The 12,696-nt window shown below is 41.7% G+C and overlaps 1 protein-coding gene across 2 annotated transcripts in view; it reads right to left on the bottom strand.

Moving 5' to 3' along the window:
* Positions 1-12,696, bottom strand: part of rhbdl1 (rhomboid, veinlet-like 1 (Drosophila)) — an 87,389-nt gene that overhangs the window by 28,903 nt on the left and 45,790 nt on the right. The window lies entirely within an intron of this gene.

Raw genomic sequence — 12,696 nt, 5'->3', positions numbered from 1 at the left:
TCCGTTTTTATTTACAATTTGTACTTTGTCCCAACTTTTTTGGAATTGGGGTTGTAAATATTGGGATGCATTTTATTTTTGATCGCTATTTTTTCCTGCTACAGCAAGTTATGAGTGTTTGAAATATGCTCTGTAATATATCAGTCCATATGTCAAAGCTTCTTCTTCTTCTTCTTTTGGCTGCTCCCGATTAGGGGTCGCCACAGCGGATCTTTCGTCTCCATTGCTCCCTGTCTTCCGCATCCTTCTCTACCATACCTGCCACTTTCATGTCCTCTCTCACCACACCCATGTATCTCATCTTTGGCCTTCCTCATTTTCGTTTGCCTGGCAGCTCCATCCTCAACATTCTCCTTCCAACAGGCTCTGCATCTCTTCTCAGGATGTGCCCGTACCATCTCAGTCTCATCTCTCTTAGCTTCATTCCCAAGCTTTCCACATGTGCTGTCCGTCTGATGCGCTCGTTCCTTATCCTGTCCAACCTCCCATCGCAAACCTTAACATCCTCAACTCTGCCACCTCCAACTTTGCCTCCTGCCTCTTCGTTAAGGGTACGGTCTCCAATCTGTACATCACAGCTGGTCTCACTACTGTCTTATACATCTTACCTTTCACTTTTGCTGGGACTTTCCTATCACAAATGACTCCCGAAATCCTTCTCCAACTGCTCCACCCTGCCTGCACTCTCTTTCTCGCCTCACTATCGCAGCCCCCATTTTCCTGCACAGTTGACCCCAGGTACTTGAATTCACCAAGTCTACTCCTTGCATCTTCACTACACTCTCATCCCCATTCTCACTGATGCACATGTATTCTGTTTTGCTACTTTTCACCTTCATTCCTCTTCGTTCCAGTGCATACATCCATCTCTCCAAACCCAACTCAACCTCCTTTCTACTTTCACCACATATCACAATATCATACACAAACATCATGTTCCATGGTGACTCTTGCCTCACTTCGTCCGTCAAGCTATTCATCACTATAGCAAACAAGAAAGGACTCAAAGCAGATCCTTGATGGAGTCCCACCTTCACCTTGGACCATTCAGTCGTTCCAACTGCACACCTCACTGCTGTTTCACTGTTCTCATACATGTCTTGCACCACTCTGATATACTTCTCATTCACTCCACTCTTTCTCATACAATACCATAACTCATCTCTCGGCACTCTATCGTATGCCTTCTCCAGGTCTACAAACACACAATGTAGCTTTCTCTGGCCTTCCCTGTACTTCTCCATTAACATTCTTACAGCAAAAATCGCATCCGACGTGCTCTTCCTTGGCATAAACCCGTACTGCTGTTCACAGATTGCTACCTCTCTTCTCAGTCTCACTTCCAATACCCTTTCCCATAGCTTCATGGTGTGGCTCATCAATTTTATTCCTCTGTAATTACTGGAGCTCTGTACATCTCCCTTATTCTTGTATATTGGGACTAGCACACTCTTTCTCCATTCATTTGGCATTTTCTCATTCTCTTGGAGCTTATTGAACAATCTCGTTAGGAACTCCACAGCTGTCTCACCCAAACATCTCCAAGCCTCGATCAGGATACCATCTGGTCCGACTGCTTTCCCAGTCTTCATTCTTTTCATGGCTGCTCTCACCTCATCCTTACTAACCAACTACTTCCTGATTTGCTGTCTCCAATGAATCTGACCTTTTCTCTCTTGGATTCTCCTCATTTAATAAATCCTCAAAGTACTCTTTCCACCTTCTTAATACACTCTCTTTGTCAGCACGTTTCCATTTCCATCTTTCATCACTCTTACCTGCTGTACATCCCTCGCTTCCCTGTTTCTCTGCCTAGCTAGTCTGTACAGGTCTTTCTCGCCTTCTTTGGTCTCCAGTCTTTCGTACAACTCCTGGTATGCATCTGCTTTCGCCTTCACCACAGCTCTTTTTGCCTTCTGTCTCGTCTCTCTGCATAACCGCCTGCTTTCCTCATCTCTCTGCTCGACCCAGTTCTTCTTTGCTAGCCTCCTCTCTTTTATAATTTCCTGCACTTCTTTGTTCCACCACCATGTCTCCTTGTCTTCCTTCCTCCTTCCCGATGACCACCCTAGCACCTTCCTTGCTACCTCTCTTACTAGTACAGCAGTCGTATTCCAATCTTCTGGCAGACTTCCATGACCACTCAATGCTCGTCTCATTTCTTCCCTAAACTCCTTCTGATGTTCAACCTCTTTTAGTTTCCACCACTTAATCTTCAGCTCCACTATTTCACGCTTCCTATTTTTCACTTTCAAGCTCATCCTGCACATGACCACTCGATGTTGTCTAGTTACACTCTCCCCTGCCATCACTTTACAGTCTCCAATCTCCTTCAGGTTACCCCTTCTGCAGAGTATGTAGTCCACCTGTGTAGATCTTCCTCCACTCTTAAACGTCACCCTGTGCTACTCTTTCTTCTCAAAGTATGTATTGACTATTGCCAAATTCATCCTCTTTGAAAAATCAACCACCATTTGCCACATTTCTCTCTCTTACACCATATCTGCCCATCACGTTCTCATCAGTCCATATGTCAAAGCGATGGCCGTAAACGAGATTCGTTGAGACCTGTGCGAGACATCGTCGGACGGAAGTAAAACGGACAGCGGAAATCAAAGCGGCCAACGTTGTCAAAAGACGTCTTTCGAATGCTGACGTGATCAAGCCGGAAGTTTTGTTTGCTTTGATAGCAATCAGGAAAGTTTGAAAAAAAGTAGGCACTAATCGTCATTTAAATTCATTGTTGTGCAATATTGTGTTTGGAAAACAGTTTTCAAAATGGCGGCACCGACACCTGGCTGACACTGCTTCACGTTTCGAAGTCTCGCACAAGTCTGGTGAAGATCGCGCGGATAAGCGACGCCTACCATGGACCAAACAAACTCAATTCAACATGGCTAAAAACCAAATAGGTCGATAAGTACACAAATATTTAATTGCAATTGGTTGCCAATATGAGTCACGATATAAGGTTACTAAAACCGAAAACGTAATTGAATAGCACGATAATTAAGAAATAAAGCATGTTTAAAAATGACTTCAGTTCCTCTTTAATAAAGCCAAGAGGCACTAAATCAAGGTAATGAAATTGCAATGTGTGCACCGGATGTAGGCTATTTTATCACACATTTAAGTTGCTATTTAATAAAATAATGCCACTGTTTTTGTTCTTTCAGTGCTGTAAAGAAAATGTGCCAAGGGTTTTGGAGGATATGCTGACCAAGCACCCATCTACGACATTTACAGCTTGCTTTAAGTGCAGCTTATCATTTTATCAGTGAACAATTTGGTCCTCAATACAATGGAGCAATACAATGTCTCCAATTTAGATGCTTCAGTGTCTTTCATGCAAAAGAAACCCTATCTTTGAATTTTAAATGATTAATTAGTAGTATCAATTAATCATGTCATACTCTATTAAGGTATTTAATATGGGCATCAAATTGACCGATGTTACATGTGATGTCTTAATTCTAATGTGCTCATTAGTATTTCAGGATTAAATCCTCATTACGCATATGTCACTATTTGCACAATGTTTGTGTCTGTCGAAGAGTTCAATTTAGATGCATATGTGTTATTTAGCAGCTGGGAGGTCCGTACCGTGAAATACCGTGACCGAGGTCTTGAAAGTACTGAGCGAGGCCCTCTGGGCCGAGGTCAGTATTCAAGGCCGAGGTCACGGTATTTCACCATACGGACCGACCGTAAACTGGTAAATAATATATTTATTTTTGTCTTTACCAAATTCTAACAGAAAACGAGAGCGCCCGAAAGGGAAAACCGAGCCGAGCCGCCATTTTGAATTCTCATTCACGGCTGTAATGCAAATGGCTTCCTCCTCGGTATACAAGTGCACTTCCATGTCAGGAAAAAAACTACATTTTGCCGCCTATGTAGTCCCCTATTTATACAAAATTGAGTCATTCAGGATTCAGCCATGTTTTTGCTCGGCGTTAGCAACATACCTGTCAACTTTGAGGTTTGAAAAAAAGGGATATTTCCCAGATTTTTAACTCAAAATAAGGGAAAATTTCGGAAAGTCATACCCTTCACCAAAAGTGGGTGTGTAGTTGAATGGGGGGCAATTTTCTATCTAGTATTTGTGATTTCCTGTACTCTGGTGCATGTTGGTGATAGCCAAGACCCAAACTCAATATGCTTATGGTTTATAGAGTGCATTTGTGAATAAACTATACATTTATTTTTATTTGCTTTCAGTGCTACCAGTTATTTCCCAAATTAAGGGCTAAAATACGTATCTTATGTTAAAATAAGAAAGGTCATTATATAACCAGTCAATAAATTCAATTCCATTGCAATTTATTATGGTTTTACCATAATCATGGCCTCGGAACACTAGATAGATAGATAGATAGATAGATAGATAGATAGATAGATAGATAGATAGATAGATAGATAGATAGATAGATAGAGTAATAAATAGTAATATAAAATATTAAACCAAGAGTGATTTAAAATGGGTAAGTTTCAGATAGAAAATAAAATAGACAATGAGTGGATAAAACAGTTAATACACCAATTAGTTTACACTAGGCTATTTATGAGGCCTTAGCCAGGACATACTTAATGTAAACATGTGCAGCTTACCTTTGATTATTTGGGAAGCTTTCGTTTTCCCCATGGAAAATTTCTTTGCGATGGAAGAGTCTGGGAACATTCCAGCCACGCACTTGTTGAAATCATCAAAGAAAGAGAGGCTAATGTTTTTCTTAGCTATTAGCATCGCCATCTTCACCTCAGACCTAATCAGTGTTGCCAGATACTGCTGACGTTTTCCAGCCCAAAATATGTTCAAAACCCGCCAAAATGCACTTGAAACCACCCAACTTGGGCGGGAAACCGCCCAATCTGGCAACACTGGACCTAATCACTTGTTCAGCCTCGCCTCCGGACGTAGTTATGTAATTACTGATGCCTGAGAGGGCGGGGACGTGAATTCATGGCCCGACTTCCTGCTGTAAACTCCTGTCAGAGGCGCATCATGAAGTCTGGACCTACCGACTTTTTTATATTGTGAAAATACGGGACTTTTATATAATGTCAAAATACGGGGTATTTTCGGGAAAATAAAAAAAACGGGAAGACAGCGGGAAATAAGTCAAAATAAGGGATTTCCCGGGAAAAACGGGAGGGTTGACAGGTATGGTTAGCAAGTTACAGGTTTTTAGCTTTCTCCTGAAATGTTTTCTTTTATTTCTTCTTCCTCAGGGTAGTAAAACTCGCTTTCGCTGTGAACACTGTCGTTATCGCTATCCATGCTGTAAAATTAATGCTATTCTCCTGAGAAATGCGAAAATAAATGTTGACAAAAAATTGCTACGATGTTTGTTGTGAACGAACGAGTCGCCTGAGGCCCGTACCATAGGATACGGACCCGCTCGCCAGCCAATCAGAGCGCAGGATTTGATGGAAACCGGACCGCGAAAAAAATAATTCATGTTGCGTGTCAGTCAGCCGTGAAGGTAACTTGTTAACGTGTATAACATAGTACCGCTGGGAAAAAAAAGTGCAAAATCCAGTAACACAATATGCTGGCTCAAGGGCTATTTTATAAGCTGCTGGATAGCTGAATCAGTTTCCAGTGAATTATATTATAATAACAATTCGGACCATTTATCCAGTAATATATTGGCAAGACTACATATAAGTTGTATTTCAATACTTCGTGAATTTTTCATTCATATGATCATCACATTAGTTATTTTTAAATTGTCTCTTGCCTTTGCATTATATTTGACAGAAAAAAAACCCAAACACACACAAAAATGTGGTTTGCCTCCTCGGTCCGTATTTTCTATCCCTGATTTTTTTTTTTCAGGACATCCTGTGTCTCAGACACGTCTGTGGACTTAAGTCGCTGTCTCTGAATGAGGCTCTCGGTGAACTGAATTATGGTCTTACTTTCACACAAAAAAGGGGTTTGCTGCCTTCGCCAACTTGTATAACTTGCGAGGTTATTCAGCTTGATCTCTGTTATAAGATATGTTTATAAAGTCTGGTTTATTATTAAGACCCAATAATTGTTAATTACACTTAAATGTGGCACCAAATCTTGTGGGTTTTTTTAAAATCTACTATCTATTGGTAGCAGATTGCGAGTAAACAAAGCATAAAGTGTACAATGATACAAAATATCGTGCAAACCTTGCAAACTACCAAGGTTCTTACGATGTCACAAAATGCACATTTTTAAATAGCTGCCAAATCGACATCAAAGACAGTCAGCGTAACTAACTTCTGTGACTGTGGCATCACAGCTAAGTCCTCGTTTCTCAGACCTCCCGCTGTTTGCAGAAATAGCTCTCCGGATGATGCCACCTCTCTTTCTCCCTCACACGAACATTTCGCACCGCCTTTGAACATATGTACAAGCAGAACGCTTACAGTATGTCCTTTCTGTATGCGCCGTTTTCTTGACGATGGCTCAGTACTGTCAGGCCTGAAAGCATGGCCTTGGGGGAGCCAGGAGCTTGGCTTGCTTGTTTGTTGTTCTGCAAACAGATGCCGAGTTTCCTGGCAGCTTAAGCTCAAAATGGAGTTCCTCAGCTTAAAGGGAAACCCCATTTTAGTGGGAAACCATTCCAATTCTTGTGATTCATGCATCATCTCTTGTGTCCATTGGCAGAACGTACTGGAAAGATATCAAACCCTAAAGCTTTCTTTTTTTACTCTACTTTATTGATTCCTGATTCCTTCCCAATTCTATCAGTTACAGGTCTCTCCCCTTGAGGTTACCAACCGCCCAACATCAGGCAGCCTGACACATTTGGAGAACGCTTGCTGCTCAGTTCTAGCTAGACCATATAGCAAAGGCTTAAATTTAACTTGAACATTGGCAGAGCTACTTTTCCCAGCGGTCCTCTCAAGATGGCAAGTGATGTATTGGTTCATTAACCTTAAAAAAAAAAAAATCTGTTTTAAAGCATCTTAAAACTGACTTTCTTTTGGCTATCGTGCAAAATTTATCTTTAATCTATGTTCAAATAAGATTTATGATTTTCGGGCATTTCATAACACCTCATCTGCTTGTATAAAAGGTGACTACTTGCAGCTGACTCTGCTGATTTTGCTGGATTTAAGTGCTGCTTTTTGGCTGCTTTTTTTTTTTTTAAATACTCATGCGCCCATGATCCTACCGGAATGAATTAAATGTAATAATCTATATCTTTCTTTGAAACCTGGTTGTCAGTGGTCTTTAAAAAGCCACACTGAGTGGATGGTGGATGATAAAAACTGGAGGCTTTGCGTCTTCATCACAAAAAAATAACACGGGTTGTGTGGTATTTGGCTTCATGAATATGTAATTTGGGGTGTTTCTACTTAAATGTACAAAATGCACGTTTACTTCCTTTGCCACTAATTATTAATTACCAGTCTTGTAGTCGAGTCACGAAACCTCGAGTCGGAGTCCAGTCTCGAGTCCCCAGTGTTCAAGTCCGAGTCATTTAAGAAAATTTCGAGTCGAGTCCGAGAACAAGACTCCAACTGCACCGTTTGACGGTGGCTGTTGCTGCCTTTATGCGAAAGCGTCTCTGCTAAGGCCAATTTATGCTGACAACCCAGTCCTCGCAGACGGCGTCGCAGATGGTGTCTGCGTAGCCCCCCCACCTTCGCAGACGCTCTGCGCGCACCTCCCAAAAATTGTGACCACCGCAGAAGCCTCGCAGACAGCGTCGCAGACAAGAGGGCTCTGATTGGTCCACTCTACATCCGCTGTACACGCACTTCCGCTTCCCTACTTTCCCGGTTTGTTTTGTTTTCACGACCGCCATTTTTAAAAACACAAGCGAAGATGGAGCAGCACGAAGAGCGGTTGATCGAGGAAGTGAGGAAGTACGTACATCTATACGACTCCAGTTCTAGTCATTATAAGTAACCGGAGGATAAACACTCCACTAACCACACCCACCAACTACTCCTAGCGATTTCGCGACTTCGCGCCCCCTTGCGTTGTGGCGGTGAATAACATCGCGCACGCCTATTACTCCCCGCTCAACGATAAATTACAAGTGTCTGCGAAAAGCTATCTGCGAAAGCCTTGTCGCAAGAGCATGCAGAGGCCCCTACTGTGTTGGACTAATGTTTCTGCTCGACTGCCCCATTTTAGTTAATAGGCTACAGATAAAAAGCTTGTTCATCGCTCAGCAAGCCCCACCCACTCTCAACAGGGCAAATAACATGAGACAGGGTTAACACTAGCTAGTTTAATGCTCAGCAAGCCCTGCCCACTATCAACCGAACAATGAACATAGCACGTCATTTCCTTCTCTGGGTGGAGCCTTGCCAAATGACGATTGAAGTTCGAGGTCGTCCCCGTCGTCTCCTCGATCGTTCTTCGACATATGGAACACATCGCAGTGCATTTTTTCCCACCGCACGAGAAGTCTGTATAAGCAAAGGGGACAATCCTAGGGGCGTTCTGTCCAGGCATTTTAGCTCTATTAACGTTAGTTTGTTCCTGAATAGGTGGCTGTGCATTCTCTTGCACGAAATTAGTATAAAAATTAATGTAGGTATAAATATAAAATATCTTATGCCAACTTATTATGGAATGTGACAAAAATTAAACAAAAAAAAATCGGAGTCCTCGTCTCCAATTTACGAGTCCGAATGCAGTTAACGTACAAGTCCGAGTCATCAGCGTTCAAGTCCAAATCAAGTCACGAGTCCTGGACTCGAGTACTACAAGCCTGTTAGTTACTCATTTCTAAGCCTAAAACGACTTTAAAAAAAATGAAATTGTGTGCGCAAATTAATACATTAATCTGGAGAGCAGGTATTAAAATTGCGTCTTCTAATTAAAGAAATAAAGAATATAGAATTTACTCTCTCTTAATAATGAGAACATTTTTTCAATTATACCTTCTCAAAATCATGACTTGATATCGTATGATCGTGTTCAAGTTTTCGTTCACATTTACAGTACTAACATAATATGCACTTATGTCTACATTCTTCTGTTCATTTATTCGTATCATATTTTGAATATTTTTAACATATCTCGCTGCCTTTAATCTGTGCTAGATTTCAAGTTCCTTTGCCGCTTTGATATCTGAACTCACCATGTTGAATGTATGCAAAAATCTAAAGTAGACATTGTTTCCTCTCCATCTTTGGAATTCGCACAACTATTTTTTGTAAAATAAAAAAAAACGCCCACAATTTGCATCAATTTTCCCACTGTACAAACAAATTAGCAGTTATTATTTTGAATCCGAGTAAATCACAGCCTAAGGTTTTAAATTCAGTCATTCCTAATTGCATTTTAATCAAATGATAAACAATGAATCATGTGAATCGATTCACGGTTCGTCCAAAGGTTTTTAAACCCGTAAATGGACTACATTGCAGATTGAATATGCTTTATACACATGCTGCTTCTAGAACCTTAAGTTCCTTGTTCAAAGCTCATGTAGTGAACATTACTTTGGAAGACAGATCTAGGAAATACATTTTAGGGCATCGAAGTTGGACTCCTGGAATGCTCTGTTGTCCAGTTAGTCCAGAACGCAGTAGCCTGATTCCTGACTAGAACCAGAAACTTGTCCATATTGCCCCTATTTTATCAACACTAGATCGGCTTCCACCCTTCGGACTTGCCTGATCGATCGTGATGCTCTACTCTCCTGCCATGTAACTTCTTTGTCTAAAGCTTTCTGCGCTTTTAAATAATCTTACTTGGATACCCTAAAGGTTTGCGCTTCCAAGAAACTGCTGCTGTAATCAAAAGACTGCCATGTTTCTCCCAGGACTATTTATAAAAAGTGCATACCGAACATACTTTCAATACATCTAATAAGTGCATTTTTTCCTTTTCATGGTATAGCTGCTTTGAGTAATGATGAAAATCCCATTTGTTATCCAGAAGAGCATGGGTTCCCTTTTGAGTCTGGTTCCTCTCGAGGTTTCTTCCTCGTGTCATTTCAGGGTTTCTTCCTTGCCATTGTTGCCTCTGACTCGCTCATTATGGAACTGCATCTACTAACAGCATCCATCTTGATCATGTTGAAATTAATCTACCACAGTATACTAGTCCTGCATACAACTTGCAACCAGTGGTGAGTCTCAGGTCCAGGAGGACTCAAGTATTGGAGAAAGTGGAGTTACCCCTTAATCACCATTGCTCCCAGGTCTGTTCTGACCGAGACTGGTAGTACCTGCCTGGGTTCCAGCTATGGGTTAAATAGTGAATCACCAATAAGGCGCTGGCAGCAGGGTGCTTTTCGGTGCAATGAACCCAACAGGGTCAATGGCACACCACTGGATGGCATGCAGAAGAGCCACTCAAATGGCTAACAGATGGTATCACTCGGCAAGTCAGTTGTCACTGCGGGGCAACTTCCATACCTGTCAGGTCTGTGGCACTTTTGTGCACCACTTGGCATCAGGTCTGGAGGTCCAGAGAGACAACACGATGGGGGCACGACATCGTTTGTCTTACCTTACTGTGCAAGGCACTTCATTAGGAGAGGGGAAGACAAGCGTCAAAGGGAGCATACAAGGGCTCACAAAGGCAGACATTCCATGGCAGCTCAGCCAGGCCGTTTGTGTCACCTCTGCAGATGACTGTCACTGTGGTGCGGGCCTCGCGGCCCATCTGTGTTTCTGTGCATCCTAATGAAGCAGTCATCATCGCTAGCGATGGACAACCAATGACGACCACAGTATACAGAATTCCTCAGATCCAGAGTCCTCATAATGGTCTGGCTTGAATGACGTCAAGCTAAATTTGGCATGATCTAAGGTCTTTTTCTTTTTTTATTTGCATTTTCCACACCTTCCCAACTTTTTCTGATTTGGGGTTGGACATTATGGGGTCAACTTGCAACTTGACTTGCTTTCAGTTTGCTGATTTCCTGATCAAATCCACTTTTCTACTCCTCAGTTATGCTAACAGGAATGACTGAATTTCAAACCTTAGGCCCTGATTTACTAAGATCCAAAATAATAGCTGCTAATTTGTCATTTGTAAGTCTAGTCATTAACTGAGGAATGGATTTGATCAGGAAATCACCAAACTGAAATCAAGTCAAGTTGCAAGCTGACCCCAACCCCAAATCGGAAAAAGTTGGGACAGTGTGGAAAATGCAAATTAAAAAAAGAAAGCAGTGATTTAGGGCGGCACGGTGGTGTAGTGGTTAGCGCTGTCGCCTCACAGCAAGAAGGTCCGGGTGAAGCAGTGATTTATAAATATACTTTGACTTGCATTTCATTGCAGACAGGATGAACCCAAGATATTTCATGTTTTGTTGGCCAGCTTCATTTCATTCGTTAATATGCATCCATTCCTGCATTTCAGGCCTGCAGCCCATTCCAAAAAAGTTGTGACGAGGCAATTTAGGGCGAGTAATGAAAAAACCATTAAATCATGATGTGATTTGAAACAGGTGATGTCAACAGGTGATTGTAATCAGTATCCAGGAAAGGCCTAGTCTTTGAGAACCAAAGATGGGCCGAGGATCTCCAGTTTGTCAACAATTCATGAGAAAATAATTGAAATGTTTAAAAACAATGTTCCTCAAAGAAAGTTAGGAAGGGATTTGGATATTTCACTCTCTATGGTGCATAAAATCATTAAACGACTCAAGGAATCTGTTGTGTAAAGGGCAAGGGCTCAAGCCTAATCTGAACACCAGTGAGCTCCGATCCCTCAGACAGCACTGCATCAAGAACCGTCATTCATCTACAGCTGATAGAACCACGTGGGCTCGGGATTACTTTGGCAACCCTTTGTCAATCAGTACAAGACAGGGTTACATCCACAAATGACAGTTAAAATTTTTCTGTGCAAAAAGGAAGCCTGATGTTAACTGTGTCCAGAAGCACCGTTGACTTCTCTGGGCTTGGAAGGATCTTGGATGGACCATCACACAGTGGAAGCATGTATTTTGGTCAGACAAATCAGTCTTGAAGGTCTTTTTTTGTAAGAAATGGACGCCATGTGCTCCGGACCAAAGACGAAAAGGACCATCCAGACTGTTACCAGCAACAAGTCCAGAAGCCAGGGTCTGTCATGGTATGGGGTTGTGTCTGTGCCCTTGGCAAAGGTAACTTACACTTCTGTGATGGAGCATTAATGCAGAAAAGTACATTGAGATTTTGGAGCAACATATGCTGCCTTCAAGACAACACCTTTTCCAGGGATGTTTCAACAAGACAATGCAAAACCACATTCTGCACACATTACAAAGGCATGGCTGTAGAAGAAGAGGGTGCCTGTCCCCTCTGTCCCAATGGAGAATACTGTATGTGATGAAGGCTTCTTACTGTTGTAAGACCTGTTTGCAGGAAGAATGGCAGAAAATAACACCTGAAACGCTTCATCACTTGGTGTCTCCAGTCCCGAAACATCCTTTAAGTGTTGGGAGAAGGAATGGCAACATTATAAAGTGGTAAATGCTTTACTGTCCCAACTTTTTTTTTTTAATGTATTGATTTTGGAAAAAACAAAAAACACCCCAAAACAATAAGATTCATGTTCAAGTGCTGCTGTATTATTTTGAGTGCAATACAAGTCAAAAATTATTTACAAATCACTGTTTTCAGTTTTAATTTCAATTTCAACATACTGTCCCAAATTGTTCTGATTTCAGTTTGGACCAAGAACCCTTTGTTAACCCCCATTTTCCATAGGAATGCAGACTGGAGAATAGGAACTGGGGAAACTGGAGT

Source organism: Neoarius graeffei, chromosome 5 (assembly GCF_027579695.1).
Source record: "Neoarius graeffei isolate fNeoGra1 chromosome 5, fNeoGra1.pri, whole genome shotgun sequence".
Classification (NCBI taxonomy): Eukaryota; Metazoa; Chordata; class Actinopteri; order Siluriformes; family Ariidae; genus Neoarius; species Neoarius graeffei.
The sequence above is the reverse complement of the archived record's forward strand: the minus strand, read 5'-3'. Positions and strand labels throughout refer to the sequence as shown.